Raw genomic sequence first — 11,097 nt, forward strand, 5'->3', positions numbered from 1 at the left:
CTACGGCATCTGTTATCAGCAGTCACAACTAACAACACCAGTAGCAGCTGACTGCATGCAAAGAATAGGAATGTGCAGTGGAATTTACGTGAACTCAGCGCAAGGCAGATCTTTCCGACATAGGCTTGAGAATCTTACAGGAACACTTGTACTGTTTCTAAATTAAGTGTAGGCGTGGGAGGAGGGTGCTTCCTGCGCACTAATAACAGCACGCTTGTCAATTGTGGATGCTAATCATTCGCTTGTATCTTCCTAGACACATCTGCTGGTTGTGAATTATTCCACTTGCATGGCAAGGTGCGCATGTAGGTGTGTTAAAAATTCTGGAAGCACTGGGTATTGAACCCAGTTCCTCTCGCATACTAAGCGAGCGCTCTACCATCTGAGCTACGCCCGCCCCCCCGAAGACTAATGGTGCTACATGCAGCCATATAGACGACACAGACCCTTGCACTCCCATTATTCAGCAGACAAACACTACTCTCTATGTATCCGTTAGGGTGTCTTTCAGGTTTCGTGCATTCTGTATCGAATCGTAGTTGGCCACAATGAAAGTGGCACGTATAACGTCGAAAATAGAATTCGGACACCGCTCTGAGTAAGACCAACGTGTTGTCCACCCTCTAGACTTCAATGAGGTTAAGCCGCGATACCTAAGACATATCTGCACTCGATGACACCTCGATATCAGCCGGTCCCCACACTTACATCTTGCTCTCCTTACGTCAGTATACATCATATCAGTCTTTGACGCTGGCTTTGCAACATCTTGCGTGCCTTTAGGTTCGCCGCGACCAACACTTACCATGCACTGACAACAAAAAATGTAGGCGCCGCGGCTTGAACACTGGACCTTTCACATGCCAAGCGAACGCTCTACCAACTGAGCTACGCCCTATTCACGAGCAAACTGCGCTATTCCCCATTCTTTGCGACTCAGATGCGCACGGACACGATGGTTGGTTGGTTTGTAGCGGTGAAGGGAGCAGAGTACAAAGGCGCGGACCCGTTCATATACACAAAAGTACCAAGTAGTTTCGATGCTCTGGTATTACAAATGAAAATTCCGTCTGTTTTTAACGTCTTAAATTGAAAGAGCCGTCACAAATTGCTCCGTTTTCACTCCTTGACGACAATCATACAGCACCTGAGGTAACAAACACATCTCGAGCCCCATTGTGCACTCCATTATTCATGCCAACTCAGTGCCTCGCTCTTTACTACTGTGTACCAATCTTGTCGTCCAACTGCAAAACACTGGGCCACAATAAGTTTCCGCGTCTCCATTGCACTGCGCATACTACGAAACGCTCCCCAAACTTGGCACTCACCCTCGCAGCCGACTTTTCCGACTTTCCACGACGCTCACGCTAGTGACAGCATTATTTATAGTTCGACGTCGCGCCAAAGCGAATGAGCACATTTCGCCTACGGCTTAGGCCGCCCTCCTAGTGTGGCTGCTCGGTGTCTGCAGGCAGCGAGGGTCTGCAAGCTTCCTGCGTTCGCACCTATGTCACCTGTGCTTGCTTGTCAGAGACAGACTACCGCAAAACATACAACTCACTCCATGAATTGATTGCTACGGCATCTGTTATCAGCAGTCACAACTAACAACACCAGTAGCAGCTGACTGCATGCAAAGAATAGGAATGTGCAGTGGAATTTACGTGAACTCAGCGCAAGGCAGATCTTTCCGACATAGGCTTGAGAATCTTACAGGAACACTTGTACTGTTTCTAAATTAAGTGTAGGCGTGGGAGGAGGGTGCTTCCTGCGCACTAATAACAGCACGCTTGTCAATTGTGGATGCTAATCATTCGCTTGTATCTTCCTAGACACATCTGCTGGTTGTGAATTATTCCACTTGCATGGCAAGGTGCGCATGTAGGTGTGTTAAAAATTCTGGAAGCACTGGGTATTGAACCCAGTTCCTCTCGCATACTAAGCGAGCGCTCTACCATCTGAGCTACGCCCGCCCCCCCGAAGACTAATGGTGCTACATGCAGCCATATAGACGACACAGACCCTTGCACTCCCATTATTCAGCAGACAAACACTACTCTCTATGTATCCGTTAGGGTGTCTTTCAGGTTTCGTGCATTCTGTATCGAATCGTAGTTGGCCACAATGAAAGTGGCACGTATAACGTCGAAAATAGAATTCGGACACCGCTCTGAGTAAGACCAACGTGTTGTCCACCCTCTAGACTTCAATGAGGTTAATCCGCGATACCTAAGACAGATCTGCACTCGATGACACCTCGATAACAGCCGGTTCCCACACTTACATCTTGCTCTCCTTACGTCAGTATACATCATATCAGTCTTTGACGCTGGCTTTGCAACATCTTGCGTGCCTTTAGGTTCGCCGCGACCAACACTTACCATGCACTGACAACAAAAAATGTAGGCGCCGCGGCTTGAACACTGGACCTGTCACATGCCAAGCGAACGCTCTACCAACTGAGCTACGACCCATACACGAGCAAACTGCGCTATTCCCCATTCTTTGCGACTCAGATGCGCACGGACACGATGGTTGGTTGGTTTGTAGCGGTGAAGGGAGCAGAGTACAAAGGCGCGGACCCGTTCATATACACAAAAGTACCAAGTAGTTTCGATGCTCTGGTATTACAAATGCAAATTCCGTCTGTTTTTAACGTCTTAAATTGAAAGAGCCGTCACAAATTGCTCCGTTTTCACTCCTTGACGACAATCATACAGCACCTGAGGTAACAAACACATCTCGAGCCCCATTGTGCACTCCATTATTCATGCCAACTCAGTGCCTCGCTCTTTACTACTGTGTACCAATCTTGTCGTCCAACTGCAAAACACTGGGCCACAATAAGTTTCCGCGTCTCCATTGCACTGCGCATACTACGAAACGCTCCCCAAACTTGGCACTCACCCTCGCAGCCGACTTTTCCGACTTTCCACGACGCTCACGCTAGTGACAGCATTATTTATAGTTCGACGTCGCGCCAAAGCGAATGAGTACATTTCGCCTACGGCTTAGGCCGCCCTCCTAGTGTGGCTGCTCGGTGTCTGCAGGCAGCGAGGGTCTGCAAGCTTCCTGCGTTCGCACCTATGTCACCTGTGCTTGCTTGTCAGAGACAGACTACCGCAAAACATACAACTCACTCCATGAATTGATTGCTACGGCATCTGTTATCAGCAGTCACAACTAACAACACCAGTAGCAGCTGACTGCATGCAAAGAATAGGAATGTGCAGTGGAATTTACGTGAACTCAGCGCAAGGCAGATCTTTCCGACATAGGCTTGAGAATCTTACAGGAACACTTGTACTGTTTCTAAATTAAGTGTAGGCGTGGGAGGAGGGTGCTTCCTGCGCACTAATAACAGCACGCTTGTCAATTGTGGATGCTAATCATTCGCTTGTATCTTCCTAGACACATCTGCTGGTTGTGAATTATTCCACTTGCATGGCAAGGTGCGCATGTAGGTGTGTTAAAAATTCTGGAAGCACTGGGTATTGAACCCAGTTCCTCTCGCATACTAAGCGAGCGCTCTACCATCTGAGCTACGCCCGCCCCCCAACCCCCGAAGACTAATGGTGCTACATACAGCCATATAGACGACACAGACCCTTGCACTCCCATTATTCAGCAGACAAACACTACTCTCTATGTATCCGTTAGGGTGTCTTTCAGGTTTCGTGCATTCTGTATCGAATCGTAGTTGGCCACAATGAAAGTGGCACGTATAACGTCGAAAATAGAATTCGGACACCGCTCTGAGTAAGACCAACGTGTTGTCCACCCTCTAGACTTCAATGAGGTTAAGCCGCGATACCTAAGACAGATCTGCACTCGATGACACCTCGATAACAGCCGGTTCCCACACTTACATCTTGCTCTCCTTACGTCAGTATACATCATATCAGTCTTTGACGCTGGCTTTGCAACATCTTGCGTGCCTTTAGGTTCGCCGCGACCAACACTTACCATGCACTGACAACAAAAAATGTAGGCGCCGCGGCTTGAACACTGGACCTGTCACATGCCAAGCGAACGCTCTACCAACTGAGCTACGACCCATACACGAGCAAACTGCGCTATTCCCCATTCTTTGCGACTCAGATGCGCACGGACACGATGGTTGGTTGGTTTGTAGCGGTGAAGGGAGCAGAGTACAAAGGCGCGGACCCGTTCATATACACAAAAGTACCAAGTAGTTTCGATGCTCTGGTATTACAAATGCAAATTCCGTCTGTTTTTAACGTCTTAAATTGAAAGAGCCGTCACAAATTGCTCCGTTTTCACTCCTTGACGACAATCATACAGCACCTGAGGTAACAAACACATCTCGAGCCCCATTGTGCACTCCATTATTCATGCCAACTCAGTGCCTCGCTCTTTACTACTGTGTACCAATCTTGTCGTCCAACTGCAAAACACTGGGCCACAATAAGTTTCCGCGTCTCCATTGCACTGCGCATACTACGAAACGCTCCCCAAACTTGGCACTCACCCTCGCAGCCGACTTTTCCGACTTTCCACGACGCTCACGCTAGTGACAGCATTATTTATAGTTCGACGTCGCGCCAAAGCGAATGAGCACATTTAGCCTACGGCTTAGGCCGCCCTCCTAGTGTGGCTGCTCGGTGTCTGCAGGCAGCGAGGGTCTGCAAGCTTCCTGTGTTCGCACCTATGTCACCTGTGCTTGCTTGTCAGAGACAGACTACCGCAAAACATACAACTCACTCCATGAATTGATTGCTACGGCATCTGTTATCAGCAGTCACAACTAACAACACCAGTAGCAGCTGACTGCATGCAAAGAATAGGAATGTGCAGTGGAATTTACGTGAAATCAGCGCGAGGCAGATCTTTCCGACATAGGCTTGAGAATCTTACAGGAACACTTGTACTGTTTCTAAATTAAGTGTAGCCGTGGGAGGAGGGTGCTTCCTGCGCACTAATAACAGCACGCTTGTCAATTGTGGATGCTAATCATTCGCTTGTATCTTCCTAGACACATCTGCTGGTTGTGAATTATTCCACTTGCATGGCAAGGTGCGCATGTAGGTGTGTTAAAAATTCTGGAAGCACTGGGTATTGAACCCAGTTCCTCTCGCATACTAAGCGAGCGCTCTACCATCTGAGCTACGCCCGCCCCCCAACCCCCGAAGACTAATGGTGCTACATACAGCCATATAGACGACACAGACCCTTGCACTCCCATTATTCAGCAGACAAACACTACTCTCTATGTATCCGTTAGGGTGTCTTTCAGGTTTCGTGCATTCTGTATCGAATCGTAGTTGGCCACAATGAAAGTGGCACGTATAACGTCGAAAATAGAATTCGGACACCGCTCTGAGTAAGACCAACGTGTTGTCCACCCTCTAGACTTCAATGAGGTTAAGCCGCGATACCTAAGACAGATCTGCACTCGATGACACCTCGATAACAGCCGGTTCCCACACTTACATCTTGCTCTCCTTACGTCAGTATACATCATATCAGTCTGTGACGCTGGCTTTGCAACATCTTGCGTGCCTTTAGGTTCGCCGCGACCAACACTTACCATGCACTGACAACAAAAAATGTAGGCGCCGCGGCTTGAACACTGGACCTTTCACATACCAAGCGAACGCTCTACCAACTGAGCTACGCCCCATACACGAGCAAACTGCGCTATTCCCCATTCTTTGCGACTCAGATGCGCACGGACACGATGGTTGGTTGGTTTGTAGCGGTGAAGGGAGCAGAGTACAAAGGCGCGGACCCGTTCATATACACAAAAGTACCAAGTAGTTTCGATGCTCTGGTATTACAAATGAAAATTCCGTCTGTTTTTAACGTCTTAAATTGAAAGAGCCGTCACAAATTGCTCCGTTTTCACTCCTTGACGACAATCATACAGCACCTGAGGTAACAAACACATCTCGAGCCCCATTGTGCACTCCATTATTCATGCCAACTCAGTGCCTCGCTCTTTACTACTGTGTACCAATCTTGTCGTCCAACTGCAAAACACTGGGCCACAATAAGTTTCCGCGTCTCCATTGCACTGCGCATACTACGAAACGCTCCCCAAACTTGGCACACACCCTCGCAGCTACTTTTCCGACTTTCCACGACGCTCACGCTAGTGACAGCATTATTTATAGTTCGACGTCGCGCCAAAGCGAATGAGCACATTTCGCCTACGGCTTAGGCCGCCCTCCTAGTGTGGCTGCTCGGTGTCTGCAGGCAGCGAGGGTCTGCAAGCTTCCTGTGTTCGCACCTATGTCACCTGTGCTTGCTTGTCAGAGACAGACTACCGCAAAACATACAACTCACTCCATGAATTGATTGCTACGGCATCTGTTATCAGCAGTCACAACTAACAACACCAGTAGCAGCTGACTGCATGCAAAGAATAGGAATGTGCAGTGGAATTTACGTGAACTCAGCGCAAGGCAGATCTTTCCGACATAGGCTTGAGAATCTTACAGGAACACTTGTACTGTTTCTAAATTAAGTGTAGGCGTGGGAGGAGGGTGCTTCCTGCGCACTAATAACAGCACGCTTGTCAATTGTGGATGCTAATCATTCGCTTGTATCTTCCTAGACACATCTGCTGGTTGTGAATTATTCCACTTGCATGGCAAGGTGCGCATGTAGGTGTGTTAAAAATTCTGGAAGCACTGGGTATTGAACCCAGTTCCTCTCGCATACTAAGCGAGCGCTCTACCATCTGAGCTACGCCCGCCCCCCAACCCCCGAAGACTAATGGTGCTACATACAGCCATATAGACGACACAGACCCTTGCACTCCCATTATTCAGCAGACAAACACTACTCTCTATGTATCCGTTAGGGTGTCTTTCAGGTTTCGTGCATTCTGTATCGAATCGTAGTTGGCCACAATGAAAGTGGCACGTATAACGTCGAAAATAGAATTCGGACACCGCTCTGAGTAAGACCAACGTGTTGTCCACCCTCTAGACTTCAATGAGGTTAAGCCGCGATACCTAAGACAGATCTGCACTCGATGACACCTCGATAACAGCCGGTTCCCACACTTACATCTTGCTCTCCTTACGTCAGTATACATCATATCAGTCTGTGACGCTGGCTTTGCAACATCTTGCGTGCCTTTAGGTTCGCCGCGACCAACACTTACCATGCACTGACAACAAAAAATGTAGGCGCCGCGACTTCAACACTGGACCTTTCACATGCCAAGCGAACGCTCTACCAACTGAGCTACGCCCCATACACGAGCAAACTGCGCTATTCCCCATTCTTTGCGACTCAGATGCGCACGGACACGATGGTTGGTTGGTTTGTAGCGGTGAAGGGAGCAGAGTACAAAGGCGCGGACCCGTTCATATACACAAAAGTACCAAGTAGTTTCGATGCTCTGGTATTACAAATGAAAATTCCGTCTGTTTTTAACGTCTTAAATTGAAAGAGCCGTCACAAATTGCTCCGTTTTCACTCCTTGACGACAATCATACAGCACCTGAGGTAACAAACACATCTCGAGCCCCATTGTGCACTCCATTATTCATGCCAACTCAGTGCCTCGCTCTTTACTACTGTGTACCAATCTTGTCGTCCAACTGCAAAACACTGGGCCACAATAAGTTTCCGCGTCTCCATTGCACTGCGCATACTACGAAACGCTCCCCAAACTTGGCACACACCCTCGCAGCCGACTTTTCCGACTTTCCACGACGCTCACGCTAGTGACAGCATTATTTATAGTTCGACGTCGCGCCAAAGCGAATGAGCACATTTCGCCTAGGGCTTAGGCCGCCCTCATAGTGTGGCTGCTCGGTGTCTGCAGGCAGCGAGGGTCTGCAAGCTTCCGGTGTTCGCACCTATGTCACCTGTGCTTGCTTGTCAGAGACAGACTACCGCAAAACATACAACTCACTCCATGAATTGATTGCTACGGCATCTGTTATCAGCAGTCACAACTAACAACACCAGTAGCAGCTGACTGCATGCAAAGAATAGGAATGTGCAGTGGAATTTACGTGAACTCAGCGCAAGGCAGATCTTTCCGACATAGGCTTGAGAATCTTACAGGAACACTTGTACTGTTTCTAAATTAAGTGTAGGCGTGGGAGGAGGGTGCTTCCTGCGCACTAATAACAGCACGCTTGTCAATTGTGGATGCTAATCATTCGCTTGTATCTTCCTAGACACATCTGCTGGTTGTGAATTATTCCACTTGCATGGCAAGGTGCGCATGTAGGTGTGTTAAAAATTCTGGAAGCACTGGGTATTGAACCCAGTTCCTCTCGCATACTAAGCGAGCGCTCTACCATCTGAGCTACGCCGGCCCCCCCGAAGACTAATGGTGCTACATACAGCCATATAGACGACACAGACCCTTGCACTCCCATTATTCAGCAGACAAACACTACTCTCTATGTATCCGTTAGGGTGTCTTTCAGGTTTCGTGCATTCTGTATCGAATCGTAGTTGGCCACAATGAAAGTGGCACGTATAACGTCGAAAATAGAATTCGGACACCGCTCTGAGTAAGACCAACGTGTTGTCCACCCTCTAGACTTCAATGAGGTTAAGCCGCGATACCTAAGACAGATCTGCACTCGATGACACCTCGATAACAGCCGGTTCCCACACTTACATCTTGCTCTCCTTACGTCAGTATACATCATATCAGTCTGTGACGCTGGCTTTGCAACATCTTGCGTGCCTTTAGGTTCGCCGCGACCAACACTTACCATGCACTGACAACAAAAAATGTAGGCGCCGCGGCTTGAACACTGGACCTTTCACATGCCAAGCGAACGCTCTACCAACTGAGCTACGCCCCATACACGAGCAAACTGCGCTATTCCCCATTCTTTGCGACTCAGATGCGCACGGACACGATGGTTGGTTGGTTTGTAGCGGTGAAGGGAGCAGAGTACAAAGGCGCGGACCCGTTCATATACACAAAAGTACCAAGTAGTTTCGATGCTCTGGTATTACAAATGAAAATTCCGTCTGTTTTTAACGTCTTAAATTGAAAGAGCCGTCACAAATTGCTCCGTTTTCACTCCTTGACGACAATCATACAGCACCTGAGGTAACAAACATATCTCGAGCCCCATTGTGCACTCCATTATTCATGCCAACTCAGTGCCTCGCTCTTTACTACTGTGTACCAATCTTGTCGTCCAACTGCAAAACACTGGGCCACAATAAGTTTCCGCGTCTCCATTGCACTGCGCATACTACGAAACGCTCCCCAAACTTGGCACACACCCTCGCAGCCGACTTTTCCGACTTTCCACGACGCTCACGCTAGTGACAGCATTATTTATAGTTCGACGTCGCGCCAAAGCGAATGAGCACATTTCGCCTACGGCTTAGGCCGCCCTCATAGTGTGGCTGCTCGGTGTCTGCAGGCAGCGAGGGTCTGCAAGCTTCCTGTGTTCGCACCTATGTCACCTGTGCTTGCTTGTCAGAGACAGACTACCGCAAAACATACAACTCACTCCATGAATTGATTGCTACGGCATCTGTTATCAGCAGTCACAACTAACAACACCAGTAGCAGCTGACTGCATGCAAAGAATAGGAATGTGCAGTGCAATTTACGTGAACTCAGCGCAAGGCAGATCTTTCCGACATAGGCTTGAGAATCTTACAGGAACACTTGTACTGTTTCTAAATTAAGTGTAGGCGTGGGAGGAGGGTGCTTCCTGCGCACTAATAACAGCACGCTTGTCAATTGTGGATGCTAATCATTCGCTTGTATCTTCCTAGACACATCTGCTGGTTGTGAATTATTCCACTTGCATGGCAAGGTGCGCATGTAGGTGTGTTAAAAATTCTGGAAGCACTGGGTATTGAACCCAGTTCCTCTCGCATACTAAGCGAGCGCTCTACCATCTGAGCTACGCCCGCCCCCCAACCCCCGAAGACTAATGGTGCTACATACAGCCATATAGACGACACAGACCCTTGCACTCCCATTATTCAGCAGACAAACACTACTCTCTATGTATCCGTTAGGGTGTCTTTCAGGTTTCGTGCATTCTGTATCGAATCGTAGTTGGCCACAATGAAAGTGGCACGTATAACGTCGAAAATAGAATTCGGACACCGCTCTGAGTAAGACCAACGTGTTGTCCACCCTCTAGACTTCAATGAGGTTAAGCCGCGATACCTAAGACAGATCTGCACTCGATGACACCTCGATAACAGCCGGTTCCCACACTTACATCTTGCTCTCCTTACGTCAGTATACATCATATCAGTCTGTGACGCTGGCTTTGCAACATCTTGCGTGCCTTTAGGTTCGCCGCGACCAACACTTACCATGCACTGACAACAAAAAATGTAGGCGCCGCGGCTTGAACACTGGACCTTTCACATGCCAAGCGAACGCTCTACCAACTGAGCTACGCCCCATACACGAGCAAACTGCGCTATTCCCCATTCTTTGCGACTCAGATGCGCACGGACACGATGGTTGGTTGGTTTGTAGCGGTGAAGGGAGCAGAGTACAAAGGCGCGGACCCGTTCATATACACAAAAGTACCAAGTAGTTTCGATGCTCTGGTATTACAAATGAAAATTCCGTCTGTTTTTAACGTCTTAAATTGAAAGAGCCGTCACAAATTGCTCCGTTTTCACTCCTTGACGACAATCATACAGCACCTGAGGTAACAAACATATCTCGAGCCCCATTGTGCACTCCATTATTCATGCCAACTCAGTGCCTCGCTCTTTACTACTGTGTACCAATCTTGTCGTCCAACTGCAAAACACTGGGCCACAATAAGTTTCCGCGTCTCCATTGCACTGCGCATACTACGAAACGCTCCCCAAACTTGGCACACACCCTCGCAGCCGACTTTTCCGACTTTCCACGACGCTCACGCTAGTGACAGCATTATTTATAGTTCGACGTCGCGCCAAAGCGAATGAGCACATTTCGCCTAGGGCTTAGGCCGCCCTCATAGTGTGGCTGCTCGGTGTCTGCAGGCAGCGAGGGTCTGCAAGCTTCCGGTGTTCGCACCTATGTCACCTGTGCTTGCTTGTCAGAGACAGACTACCGCAAAACATACAACTCACTCCATGAATTGATTGCTACGGCATCTGTTATCAGCA

The sequence above is a fragment of the Schistocerca gregaria genome, unplaced genomic scaffold (genome assembly GCF_023897955.1).
Source record: "Schistocerca gregaria isolate iqSchGreg1 unplaced genomic scaffold, iqSchGreg1.2 ptg000174l, whole genome shotgun sequence".
NCBI classification, from domain to species: domain Eukaryota; kingdom Metazoa; phylum Arthropoda; class Insecta; order Orthoptera; family Acrididae; genus Schistocerca; species Schistocerca gregaria.